At 37.9% G+C, this 12,066-nt stretch overlaps 1 protein-coding gene across 1 annotated transcript in view; it reads left to right on the top strand.

The window, feature by feature from the left end:
• The window catches only part of fbn3 (fibrillin 3), a 118,963-nt gene that overhangs the window by 22,896 nt on the left and 84,001 nt on the right, over window positions 1-12,066 (top strand). The window contains exon 4 of the mRNA XM_077606561.1: window positions 9,248-9,438. The gene's annotated coding sequence lies outside the window, so the exon portion shown is untranslated. The remainder of the gene's footprint in view (window positions 1-9,247; window positions 9,439-12,066) is intronic.

Raw genomic sequence — 12,066 nt, 5'->3', positions numbered from 1 at the left:
GACTAAGCGTACAGCTAACTAAGTGTAGGCAATTCTTCTAATTTATTGAAATACAGTGGTACCTCAACATACGAGTGGCCCGACATACGAGCAATTCGAGATACGAGTAAAATTTCAGGCAAATATTTATCTTGAGATACGAGACAAATTTTGATATACAAGCAGACAGCGGACGCGAGAGGCTGCTCATAAGAACATCATGGCCACTGTCTCTCTCCCCGCAACTCCCTATTTGTAATGTCTCTGGTCGCAACTCCCTCTTTGTAATGTCTCTGCGAGCACTGGGCGGAGCGTTGCATTTTTTCAGTGTTTTTTCCCCCGTTAGTCAGTGCGAATGGCGTATATACTACTTCTCGATGGCAAGTGGTCGTGCGTTATCCTATTGTGAGGACATTTGTGTGCATCATTTTGGGAATATTTTGAAGGGAATACAAAAGCAAACAACCCTCGATAGGTTGCATCTGAAGGTCAGTGTGGAGGCGGGGCCAATAGAGCCAACCCGGGAGAAGAAAGGTATCAAAATGTCAAACAAATTAGAATTAAGTTTAGTGTTAGGTTCGATTAAACTTATTTTTGAGTGTGTCTGCATCGTAATCCAAGTCCAATTTTTTTATGTTATGTTCGAGCGTGTTGCCGTGCAAAAAACTTGTTTGAGTTACGAGAAAATCGACATACGAGCTCAGTCCCGCAACGAATTAAGCTCGTATCTCGAGGTACCACTGTATCTTTAAAGCAGAGAGTTTGCTGTCAATGTGGCCATTACTTTCTTACCCAGTTCCTGGAGAGAAGTAGACCCAGTGTAACACTAGATGTGTGCGAGAACTGTACGGTAGCATCGGAGTCACCATTTCCCAGGGTTCTCTCTGTGTGCTGGCAAGAACATTGAAGTGGTTTCACATTCGGTAGACTTGAATTCAACCCAAGAATGTTGGCTCCTGTGCCTTGTTTTTAGTGCTCAGTACTTGTTTACAATTGTGACATGCGAACCTTCAGGTCAATGTAGCACGTGACGATATAGCTACAGTACAATGAGAGAGATAAAAAGTTTTTTTTTGTGGTGGGAATGCTCAAAATTTGGAGAATGTAACAGGTTTTGCAAGCAGTAAAAGAACTTTAAGGAAAATGGAAAGTATAATGCAAAATATGGGAAAATTGTTTTGGAGGGTTTTTAAAGGAAGGCTAGAAATTATGTTGAAAATTCAGGAAAGTGAAAGATTCTTCTTCGGGGATTTTTAGTGTGCCTGATTTCAGGAAATGTAATTAATTCTCAGTAAGAGGAAAAAAATAATCACGGTGCTGGGTGTTATTCTTCGGAGAAGGAATGTGGGCTATCGGGAATTAAATATTGGCTTTAAAAAGAATGAATGCAAAGTGCACAAAATGTGTTTCCGTGTAATTTCTGAGATGAGATAAAAAAAAAAGCAAGATAAAACCTTTATTTTGAATTGTTGTTGAAAACAAAAAGGCCATCCACCACCTTTTAATGCACTATAAATATAAAATGAACTTTTTCTAGGTAGAGTCGAGGTGAAACCCATTTAGATGGGTGTTGTCTAACTGAATAATTATTGAAGCACAGCCAAGTCCGTTTATTTCCTGTTTGACGAGCAGCTTTCACAAGTGTTGCACATCTAAGGTTGCAAATTATTTCACCTTCGAAAGCAAATCACAACCAAAGCCACTGGGCACCTGCTTTTGCCAGGTTAAATATGTATATTCATATATATATACAGACGCTCCCCTACTTACGAACGCAATTGGTTCCGAGCGATTGTTCATAAGTTGAATTTGTTTGTAAGTTGATTCAGTGCTATATTTTGTATTATAATTTATGTTTAAGGCCTATATAAGTATATTGAAGGTTTATATAAGTGCATTTGTATGTTTAAGGCTTGTATAAGTAACACGCATTGGTTTGTACTGAAAAAAACATTTAATAAAATGGAGAGAATATGTACAGTACTGTATAGAGAGAGAGAGATTTATGTATTAGAAACTGGCCGAAAGAAGCGATCTAACGACGATTGCACAGTTTTCTTCTTTTTTTCATCATAAATGATGCGGTAGCACTGTATGGCATCATTCAGTGATTTGCAAACTTTGTGCAACGTTCAATATTTGGGTCCTGCCGCTCGATCTTTCTGTTTATATATGGTACTGACGGTCGAACGATTCAAGTTGTATGCCCGTGAAACGCTCACCACTCTCACGCGCATCAAGCTTCGTTATTATTGCCACTCGTTTCAAATGAAATGGCTTGCCTCTTCCTTGCAACTCCCTCAGTAGAAGCCTTTCGCTTTTCACCAACCATATTGAATAATAGCTGCACGAGATTTTCATGATCAAAATGAAAAAGGTTCTTTGCGCACTGGAGATACGTTACGCACTTAAGCAACTTACGAACATTTTTCGACATAAACGCAATTTGCAGACATGTTCGTATGTACCGTTGTTCGTAAGTCGTATGTTCGTAAGTAGGGGAGCGTCTGTATGTATGTACGTATATATATTTCAGAAACATGCTTATTTATTTATTTATATATTTATTTATGTATTTATTTGTCTATGTCTAGACTGTCTTTTGATGTGTGTGTATTCTCACCCTCTTGCTACTGTGACAATAACATTTCCCGAATACGGGATGAATAAAGTTATCCAATCCAATCCAAATAGCAATTAAATTAAGCATATTTAAAATCAGTTCTTTGTATATGTAGACACAGAATCTGCTATTTTTTTGTGAGTGAGCTTTCATGCTCTGTGCTTTTGGAGAAAAAAACCACAATGGTTAAAAAAATAATCATTAAAATAAATTAATAAGTAAACGCAAAATTAAAGAGTCAGACTTTGCTTTGCAAATATTTTTGGGTAACATACCTGTCAACCTCTGCCGATAACTGCCCTTATAAATGATTATGATTCCCCTTACAAACCCCCCAAAAACCTTACAAACACCGTACGACTCGTACGAGTCGTACGGTGTTTGTAAGGTTTTTGGGGGGTTTGTAAGGGGAATCATAATCATTTATAAGGGCAGTTATCGGCAGAGGTTGACAGGTATGGATATCTGGCTATGGTATATTTTTTGGAATGGTCATTTAGTTTGGTTATATTGGTAGTTTTTGCAAATATTTTTGGGGGTATATCTGGCTATGCTATATTTTTTGGAATGGTCATTTAGTTTGGTTATATTGGTAGTTTGTTTTGAAAATATGCAAAAAGTGTAAAATAACGATAAGAAATGTGCGAAAACGCATTTGGACATGTCAACATAATTCCCGTAAATGACTAATTACAGTAATTTGCAAACTGTATATACACACCTGATACTTCTTTTTATATATTTTGACTGCTCATTAATTTGCGCAGTACTTCCTAGTTCCTCATTCCGAAAGTATTCACCTCATCTTGACATATCTCCAGCCTCTATGTGTCGCTACTGCTCAAGACGATGAATGAGATCCTCAAGGTGGTGCTAGAGGAGAACTCTGAAAATATTTTGAATCCAGCACCACTTTGGAGTCATGGCAAGCTATCAAAGGCTCTCAATATTTCATTTTGAGTGATGGCGTGTCCTTTCACTCTCAGTGACGGCCCCCTCAGGCCCCTGTGTGGACCAACGACCACGGAGGCCTCTGGTCTGCGGTCGCCTACTTTACCCTGCCAACAACAACATAGCAGGGGAGGTGGGAAATAAGTTCAGGAAACCAGCTGGCTCAATGCAACAAGGGTGGCGGCTACATTTGGACCACAGCTATACTCTTGGTTACTGGATACGCACGCATGCTAACACATACCTACAAAGGAAACAATCATAAAAAGAGTACAATTAAGCAAAACATGTGTAATTTACATGCAAATGCTATTTGCAGTCTTTGAGATGTTTTTTTCAGGCTAACCGTTAGCATAGTAGTACTTTGACTTGTGGAATAAATCGGTTCTAGAAGTAGTTTCGTTACTTGAATTTTTCGTGGTAGCAAACGTTTGGCGACTGACAAAACGTACGAAGACAGGCACGTAAACAAAACTTAACTGAAAATTATGAAATCAAAAGGACTTCATTTTAAGGGTGAAAAACAAAGAAAAGCAAAATCAAAAAACTTGTGAAACACCTTAGAACACAGGTGTCAAAGTGGCGGCCTGGGGGCCAAATCTGGCCCGCCGCCTCATTTTGTGCGGCCCGAGTAAGTAAATCATGAGTGTCAACTTTCTGTTTTAGGATCAAATTCAAATGAAGATTATAGATGTATATTAAATTTCCTGATTTTCCCCCTTTTAAATCAATCATTGTAATTTTTGTATCATTTTTTTCTGTGTTTTTAGTTCAAAAATCATTTTGTAAAATCTAAAAATATATTTTAAAAAAAGCTAAAATATCAAATTAAAATCAAGAGTATATATGTATATTAAATTTCCTGATTTTCCCCCTTTTAAATCAACAGTTGTAATTTTTTAATCAATTTATTTCTGTGTTTTAGTTCAAAAATCATTTTGTAAAATCTAAAAAAATATATATAAAAAAAGCTAAAATAAACATTGTTTTAGATCTATTAAAAAACTGAATATTCAGGGCTTTTAATACAGTTCTTTTAATCAATTTATAAAAAATAAAAAATCGAAATATTATATCTAAAATGGTCCGGCCCACATGAGATTTGGTCACCATGAATGTGGCCCGCCAACCAAACTGGGTTTGACACCCCTGCCTTAGAAAAACATAACAACGAACAGCAGTCAAAAAAAACATAATGGAAACACAAGTTGCTCCTAGCCAATGGGAGGCCAACGAGTTGCTGGAAGATAGCTAATGGGAAAATCATGCCAATTTCAAAGTAAAATACAAGTTAGATTTCAGTAACGTTTGATTTTTCGTCAAGTTTCCGTTGTCCCGCACCTGCCGATGGTCGTATTAGAACCCTACACAAAATAAATTATAAGTTAGCTCGAGAAAATGGATGGATTTGTCGTGATGGTCTGAGAATCGGACCACTTTGACATCGAAAAGGCTCCCAATCGTGTTAAGATCTGGACTACGAGTTGGTCAATTCATGTGTGAAAATGATGTCTCATGCTCCCCAAAGCACTCTTTCACTATTTAAACCTCATGAATGCCGCTATTGTCATCTTGGAATGTGCTCTCCTAGTCAGGAGGAGAGAAAAAAAAAAGACATTCATGGAAAAATCTGCTCATTCTGCACACTGGGTCCGCTAGTTGGCCAATCTTTTTGGGGAACATGTTGGGTTGGAGACACAATGAAGAAAGAACAGACTAGAACGTTAACCCACACAATGTCGCTTCCTGATGTTCTCGCCACTCTTGAACATTGTCGGTCAGTTTAAATCTACAGTTTACAGTTTAAATCACTTGGCATGATACAAAAGTCTTGAGAAAACATAGTTGATTGTTGAATCATCTTTATTTATGTGATTTGAACCAATCCAAGTTTCAGGATACAACACTCAATATAAATTAAAATAAATAAAAGCGATTACCGTTAGCCATCTAAGACCCTACCAAGAATGAAAATAAATCTTTTTGGAAAAAAATGAAAATAATAGTGAAATAATAGCACATTATTGATCATTAGAATAATATAAACTTCAGTTAAAAGTATTAAAACAAGGTATGGCTACAGTATGACAAACATAATATGAGATGGTGAGAATAAAAAGTTGTTAAAGGATTCATGTGGACTTGTAAGTTATAGTAGTTGTAAAGTATTGGCTGATTAGCAAGTCAGGGAGTCCCTAGCCTACATGTGTCAAAGTGGCGGCCCGGGGGCCAAATCTGGCCCGCCGCATTATTTTGTGTGGCCCGGGAAAGTAAATCATGAGTGCCGACTTTCTGTTTTAGGATCAAATTAAAATGAAGAGTATAGACTTATATAAAATTTCCTGATTTTCCCCCTTTTACATCAATAATTGTACTTTTTTAATCAATTTTTTCTGTGTTTTTAGTTCAAAAATCATTTTGTTGTATCTAAAAATATATATAAAAAAAGATAAAATAAACATTGTTTTAGATCTATAAAAAACTGAATATTCAGGGCTTTTAATCCAGTTCTTTTAATCCATTTAAAAAAATATATATCTAAATATTATATCTAAAATGGTCCGGCCCACGTGAAATTAAGTTGACGTTAAAGTGGCCCGCGTACCAACCCAATTATTAAAAAAAATGTATGGACATAAAGATGTCATCTAAAAAAAAAAATCATGTACAGACATTTCAACAATTAATTTTCCCAGACCCAACGATGCCAATTCATTTCCTACTTCCTGTCAAATATGTGAACATATGCTGTATTTAGCGCATCCAATGATTGCCTATTTAAACCCAGATGGTCACTTGAATTGACCCACATTGCTTCACTTATTCTCGACCAGGTTTTGTCATCATCCACACACTAAATGATAAACCCGCAGTTGTCCAACATCCCCCGAGTCCATGCCTGTGAGCTTTGACACTCCTTGGCATGATCTCGCTCAGTCCGCCAGGTGCTTTGTCGTCTCCAAACAGCTGCCAAAACCTGGCAAGCCCTCACATCGATGCTCCCTCTTTTCCCCCCTTCTTCATTCCTCAGCACTCGTCTCGCCAACTCCATTGTTATTCCTCCTTCTTTTGTCTGTTGTACTTGACATTAACGCTCCTTTAGAGCCTCAAATGTGGAGCCAGTGAACTCTGCGCCTCTGAGCTAAGACAACAGCACCCCCCTGATTCCCCCTTTCCGAATACACAGTATCATAGATCAGGCTTTCGCAATAACTGGAGGCGTATCGAAAAAATGTTGCTCCTCGGGGTAACTGGGTGTCTGGACCACTTTTGACCTCTTTCGGTGCAAATCCAAATATTTTGATATACATCTCTAACAGCAGAGGGCGCCAAGTGTCACCGCAGAATGCAAATTCTAAGCAAAGAGAAGAAAAAAAACACTTTCGATACCTAGACGGAGCAAAAAAATTCAATTTCTTTGACATTTGAACCGAATTCAATATTGATTCCATCCTGAAATGTGTGTTGAAAACTGAACCGTCTGAAATGTGTGTTCCTAATTAGCTTCCTCGATTCAATCACTTTGAATTTCAATAGAATTCCTAAAAGATCATCGTTTTCTTTCCAACAACTATCCAACAATTATTCCAAGGATTGTTTTTAAAGGTGTGCCAAGATAATAATAGTTATTTGATAGATTCCTGCTGTGGAGGCAACAAAATAGGTTGTCTCATGCAACAACTAGTCTGAGGTTTTGCTTACTTTGTCGGGGTAGTTTGTGTGTTTGTCTTTTTGGAAATGTAACTTTCATTTCCATCCTTAAAAGGAGCCCAGAAAATGTATCAACTATTTCAGGGCAAGTAAAGACGTTTGATTTTCAAGTAGACAAAGGCTTTTTCACCCACATGTTTACAAGCTTGATTAACAGATAAACTTTAAGTCAGACTGGGGTCAAGAAATTACTTTTAACAGGCTTATGTTTTCGTCTGGCAACTCCCATCCAAAATTCCTACAAGAACACATGGGGATTTTTCACGGGTTTATCAATCTTGTACTCAATGACGCCCGAAACAAATAAAAACCATGAAATCATCGCAAGCGACCTCGTCATCAACTTCCTTATCAACATTAATGCACACTTAATTGAAAAGATGAAGCCAAACCTCAGTGGAGGAAATGAATGATTCCGATTAAAGATATTTTACAAGCGAGACGCGCCAAAGTCGCGCGATCATCCCGGCTTTTCGAGGCTTTGGGAAGAACGGCATCTTGTCTTACAGCAGGTGGCAAAATTACGAACACGTCATCCAGGAATAAAACATCAAACGAAACACCGCCCTTCAATGAACCTGTCTGGTTTTCACATTCACGCCAGGTGCGCGCCCCATTGGCCACACAGGTCAGCGTGCACACTGATGCGCCCCTCCCCCGTCTCGCCATCACTGCCTTATCTCGTCATTGTCTTTGTCTGACATCATTGAATTACACCGCTTCAGTAATGATTATCATTATCGTGCCGCCAATATGGTCTGATCTTCAATTGCATTGTCATGTCTTGTTAGGGTTTTTGGTGTTAGTATGTGTGTGTGAGTGTGTGTGTGTGTGTGCTTTTCGCCTCTTGTGTCCCTCCGGGCTTCCCTTCCTATTGTAACCAGCTGCACGTGATTTGGTAATCAGCCCCCTGTCTGTTTAAACCCCGTGTGTTTGTTAGTCTTTGTCCGATCGTCTGCCTTTTTCCATGTTACTCGTTTCCTCATGTTTTCCATGTCAAGTTTGATTATTTTATGTATTGCTAAGTCCTTGTTATTTCCTTGAATCCTCTCCTGCCTCAGTTATTATTTTGTTAGAGCACTCAAGCGAACTCGTCCATTTGTCTGCTTCCCTCCATTTGGGTCCAACTATGTTCCACGACCGACGTAATCGTAACATGCATTATATTTGAGTTGGCAGGGTAAAGGGGTTTGGTCAGAAACAGAGGAGTGATTGAAGGAGTGTATTTTTTTTCTTCAAATGAGTTCGCTTGATGGAAATGGTTGAAGTAAATGAGTCCAAATGAAAGACTGTGAAGAGGTATTACACCTGGCGTTCGTTTTCTTATCATCACTACATCAGACAGACACAGGGCTTGTTCTCTCTGGCTGATGCTTTGATTTTTTTCCCCTTCGCTATTAATTATGGGGGTGGCGAAACTCCCAAAATCTGTTACATTAGCTCACGAGTTCAAGCAGGCTTCCTAATGTCTGCTGTACAATGATGGGAATGGTCACCCAGCGGCAACAGAGGCCTTATCTGGCAACAACACTGACAGTTCGGAATGTGTCACAATGTCCACACGTTTTTACATTGTTTTCATGTTCCGTGCATATATGTTAGCAAAAGGGCGGGGTTGCAATGGCTTCCTGGTGAGGTTTTTTTCCCTCCAGTCTATGGTAAAAGAATGCAATGGTCCACATCCGTGATCTACTCTGAGTCATGAATAAGAAACGTAAAATTTTAAGCTAAGCATAAAAGTTGTATGAGCTTATGCAATAAAGTGAGATAACACTCATTGCAATTTCTTAAAGAAAAAGTCTCTATGTGTATAAAGTGGTAGACATAATGCATAGAATGAACTAATAGAATGAACTGAACCACATAATTAATACCTTAAATAAAATAGTTTTCTCTGAAAATCATGGGAATACATCACCTGATATTTACCTATTTTATCTGGTCAATGTTGTCTTGTTAATTGCTGAAATTCCATTTTTTTAGAATCTCTTATCTCTTCTGGACTGCCAACTTCTGCTGTGGTTATGAAAGTTGACTGATGCCGGTCAGGAATTTGCCCTACATCACCAGAGATGGGGCCTGCAGCTGGAAATCACATGACGAGAATTTGGAAATGACCATAATGAAGATGGACGGCTAGAGTGGGAACTGACAGTGGGAGTTGCATTCCTGAGGTCAGTCTTCTGATTACACTCACGACAGAAATGTTCATTAAATTTCCATGCAGCGTTTAATGTCAAAGTAGGTAGAACTTCTTACGTTATAAGAAATATGATCATATTTTGGTACAATGTTTGATTGGACCTACGTTTTCGTTCCCTTGCACCTTCTGATCGATCGGAAATATTGGTACAGTACACAAAAATGTTCTTGTCTTCTTTATAAGGATTGTGTCCAATAATAATTTACATATACTGCATTTTTTTGCAAATACGACATATTTGTTGCAAAAGAAAATATGACTAAATTAAGGGGACGGCTTATATGCGCATAAATTAGACTTGACATGCACGAAACTGCGAAGTGACAAATACGAAACGCCATAACGCAAAACAATGCGGCCGATATGGTAATTTATTTCAAAATAGAGAAAAGATAAACATAAAACGCAAAAAACAAAATGTATGTTGACGTCTACGAATGAAATTCACGAAAAAAAACGGAGCCATCTTACCATAGTTAAACGTTCTCTGACGCGTGTTCGTAGTGTTTATCATGTCAGCACATTCCAATAGTTGATAAGGCTGATCGAAGGTCTTGCGGTTGATCATTAAAATATCAGCCTTGATACCTGCGCAATGTGTATCTCATGCTATTATTACACCCAGAAACTTGGTGAAAACTTGACTGCCACAGACACACTTCCCCGTTGTACTGCTCACGTGACTTCCTTTTTGAATTTGTCTACGTGCAGGAAACACCCTTTTGGAATGTGCAATCCAGCAATCGATTTATACAGTATCTCAGAAAAACCACGTGCGATAATTTTTCTCAAGATTTTCCCTTCAAAGTAACACATTTGTATTCCCTATTAAAGCCATGAATTTGAAGGTGAAAATTGTGAAAGAGGGGGCGTCTTATACGAGAGAAATTGTAAAATTCAACGATTTAAAGGCAATTTAAAGTGTACGACTTACACGCGGAGGCGGCTAATATGCGAGAAAATACGGTAATTTTGAATAGCCTGTCATCCGATTCTGCCCTACATGGCTAAGCTTTGTTTTCAACCAAGAAGTGAGAAGAACAAGGCTGAAACTCCCACTGTTCAATGAGCAGCAGATGCTAGAGACAATGCAAGACAAACATTTCTTGGGTGGAGCATCTTCATTGCTAAGAGCTTTCCTCTTAAAGCCACTTCAGAGGGAATCTCAACTAGAATGACCGAGTTGACGCAATCTTCTGGGCGTGTATATAAAAAAAAAATGCACTATGAGAGGGAAGATCTTAAAGAAAGACGATGACGTGGCATCGTTTTGATTTAATAGACTGTCGGCGGAGTTCACGCGAGCTATTAAAAGTTACTCAAAGTACACCACACATTGACTCATCCAGATTAAGTGTCCTTCCATACCACATTCTCCATGTAGAGCAGGGGTGTCAAACTCGGGTTGGTTCGCGGGCCACGTTAACGTCAACTCGATTTCATGTGGGCCGGACCATTTTAGATATAATATTTAGATTTTTTATATATAAATGAATTAAAAGAACTGGATTAAAAACCCTGAATATTCAGTTTTTATAGATCTAAAACAATTTTTATTTTAGCTTTTTTTAGATTTTACAAAATGATTTTTGAACTAAAAACACAGAAAAAAATGATTAAAAAAATTACAATTATTGATGTAAAAGGGGGAAAATCAGGAAATTTAATATAAGTCTATACTCTTCATTTTAATTTGATCCTAAAACAGAAAGTCGGCACTCATGATTGACTTTCTCGGGCCACACAAAATGATGCGGCGGGCCAGATTTGGCCCTCGGGCCACCACTTTGACACATGTGATGTAGAGGGACGCTCTTAAGATGTGAAGACATATGTAAGATCAGGATAGTTTTCATCAAAGTACAGTTAATGTGTTGGTTTTGACCAATGTTGAATTTGAAATATGACTAGAGAACCAGATCTGTAAGGTTAGATAAGATAAGATAGAATGAGATTAAATTGTAGCACATTTAGTTTGATGAGAAATTGTTTATGCTACTTTGGCAATGTGAAATTTAAATATGTTTAAAGAAGCAGATCTTTTGGATTGAATAAAATAAAACTAAATAAAATTTGAGATTGCCATAGTAGCACATTAAAAATCATTCATTAGTGCAGTCAAGTGAAATATTATGCAGCACAAAAAGATTATATTGTATTAAAAGATTAGTACTTTCCTCCCATATCCCCAAAACATGCACGATAGCCTGGTTGAACCCTGTACTGTAGTTTCCGCACTATAAGGCGCAACTAAAAGACTTCAATTTTCTCCAAAGTGCGTCTTATAATCTGATGCGCTTTATATAATGGATCAATATTGGGTAATCAGAGTATGAAATTCCCTTTAGCAAAGCTCCATTTATTTGATGTATATAACACAACTTCTAATCTAACCACTACTAAAATTACTACTACTACAGCTCCCTCTAGTGGATGTATAACACAATCCCCTACTACTACTGCGTCTTATATATGAAACACATTGTAAGATACGCCATTCATTGAAGGTTCGCCTTATTGTGGAAAATGATAGTGAATTACCAGAGTACCCCCCTTACCTATTGTCCAAATTGGTTGGGACAGGCTCCAGCACCCTTGC

Source organism: Stigmatopora argus, chromosome 8 (genome assembly GCF_051989625.1).
Source record: "Stigmatopora argus isolate UIUO_Sarg chromosome 8, RoL_Sarg_1.0, whole genome shotgun sequence".
NCBI classification, from domain to species: domain Eukaryota; kingdom Metazoa; phylum Chordata; class Actinopteri; order Syngnathiformes; family Syngnathidae; genus Stigmatopora; species Stigmatopora argus.
Note: the sequence above shows the minus strand (reverse complement) of the source record. Positions and strands in the feature narration are given on the sequence as shown.